Source organism: Poecilia latipinna, unplaced genomic scaffold (assembly GCF_001443285.1).
Source record: "Poecilia latipinna isolate Pla-1442-1.1 unplaced genomic scaffold, P_latipinna-1.0 Scaffold565, whole genome shotgun sequence".
In the NCBI taxonomy this organism is placed as follows: Eukaryota; Metazoa; Chordata; class Actinopteri; order Cyprinodontiformes; family Poeciliidae; genus Poecilia; species Poecilia latipinna.
This window is the reverse complement of record NW_015113181.1, coordinates 288,301-290,763: the sequence shown is the minus strand read 5'-3', so window position 1 is coordinate 290,763 and position 2,463 is coordinate 288,301.

The window sequence follows — 2,463 nt, the reverse complement described above, 5'->3', positions numbered from 1 at the left end:
TGATGGATGAACAGACGCCAGCTTCGAGTTTCTCCACCGGCTGAGGTTCAGCGCCCCGTGACGCCCACGCCGAGGCCTCCGGTCGCCTCCAGACTCTGACACATCGTTTCCCCCGTGATTTGTGACAAGGGGGTCGAGGTTGATGGAGACGAGGAAATTTTCTGTCCTCCCGAGTGCAGGCCGAGGTTTTTCAGCTCTGCAGGCTAAGCCGAAGGTTGTTTCCAGCCTCCCTTGGAGAACCCTCCTGCATCACGAGGAATTGGTTTCAAGCCCTGTAATGGAGGCCTGATGATAGGCTATTACAGCACATTTTCAGAAAATGACCTGCATTTTTTTAATAAAATAGGACAGACTGACTGTGCCCCTTTGTAATATGCAGCTTTTATATGAAAGTGGAAGGAGAAACGGGGAAAAAGGCAGAATTACTCCTCATAGGGAATTTTTTTGCATCAAATTATCTCAGCGTGCCGTGAAAGAGTGCAGCTGCATTCACACTCTGAACCCTCTTTCCAATTTCGTCACATTACAACCACAAACTTTAATGTGTTTTACTGTAATTTTATGCGAGTAGGGTAAAATACTAATCTGAAAAGTGTGGCATGCTTTTATTTTAGGCCCCTGAGTCTGGCTGTAGGTTTAGGCCTCATGTCTTCAGCAGCCTCCAAGACATTTTCTTCCTGTACTTAAAGGTGACCTGTTATGCTTCCTTAAACAGATTATGATGCGTGTGTGGTCTATTCAAAACATGCTCACTGCATGTTTTTGCACAAAATCACCCTCAGATAATTATGTTAGCCTGATCGGTTCTGCCTATTTGTTGCTGCTGGCCAAGCCTCCCCCAGTTAGTTTGGTCTAAAATAAGACCAAACTAACTTACATAACTTTTTCAGGAAGATATAGGAGCTTAGTTTAAGTAAATAATTCATTATTTTTGTTCCATTGGCAGATTATTCCAGTTTTTATTCCAGTTTTTCCCATGTATAATTATAATAATCTGCCAGTGGAACTAGCATTTTTACATCAATAAAAATAATTATTTACTTAAAACCAGCTCATATTTCTTCCTGAAAAATTACATGTAAGTTAGTTTTGTCTTATTTCAAGTTGAGATATTTGCGCTGGAAGCTAGACAAAAATACTTGGTAAAATTTTGTGTTTTTGCAGTGCAGTTTGTTTCAAAGTGGGTGAAAAATGTCACATAAAATCCCTGTAAAAAAATCTTGAAACTTTTTAGTTGTGAGGTGACAGAGTGACAGAGCCGATGCCTGGTGCTCTGCATACATCTGCTAAATGGAGGTTGACTTTCCAGGCCAGCTTAGCAGCCGCCATGTTTTTGTTTTTTTATCTTCACCCCTGCTGCACCACAGCTGTTTGATCTCGTGTTGATGATACAAAGCCTCCGCCGCCCCCTGCTTTAGGATGTTTGATATTGGAGTTCAGAGCTCGCAGCCACGGTTTTTGCTGTTCCACTGCATCCGATCATTTCACCATCAGATAACTTCAAAGAAAAACACCAACTTTCCAAAAGCTGGAGGTTTGCTCTGGTGTTGTTTGTTTGGATTAGCAGTTTCCTGCAGTAAACGCGAGTTAAAATGAAACATCTTGTATCATCAGCCTCAGGCTCTGAGATGTTGTAGCAATCAGATAATTTATTTTATTTATTTATTTTGCCACATCCTGATTTCTCGTGTGTTCTGCGCATTGATCTCCAGTTCTGCTTCTCCTCTGTGAAACCTTTCCTCCTCCATCACTTATTCATTATTCATCCCTCTCGGCTCTTTCTGCTGGACCATAATACCCATTACCTCCAGATTCTGCCATCTGTAACACAATGTCGCCCCAGCTGCTGGTGTATTTGGAGAAATGCTGAGAGAAAGCAGATTATGCAAAGTGAACATGGTCCATAATCCTTTAGCAAAACACTTGGAGTTTGCACAGGTACATTTAGATGTTACTGCCAGTTTGTCCCGCTGGTCAGTCGCTGTGCTGCAATAACAAGTCAGTTCAGGTCTATATCATGAACCTCTGGACCTTGAATTTGTAGCCAGTTTTATTTTTGCTGTGGCTCTGCAATGCAGATCCCTTGGGTGAGTCAGCTGAGGAAACATGGAGAAAATATGGAAAAGTAAAGAACTTCTTTCTTTCCTTATATAACAGGTGCAGAAGTTTTATTCTTATGGGGGAAGCTTATATTTCAGTTTGGCGTCCATTTTGCTTTATTGTTGTTGGAGCCAAATGCCAGTGATGTGCAAAGGTTTGAAATTAAAGTTTCTATAACTTCTTGTCAACATTTAAAGTGGTCTTTATTAGTAGTTTTCCACGCCTTCTTTTAAGCTTTTCTTTTAGGACTTTGGTTGCCTAAACTTTCAAATTGGTTAAAACTACTTTTACCAACGTCTGCAAACATCAATAAAACTAAACAAAGATGAGAAAACTATGTAATTCTGCAAAGTATTAAGTTTT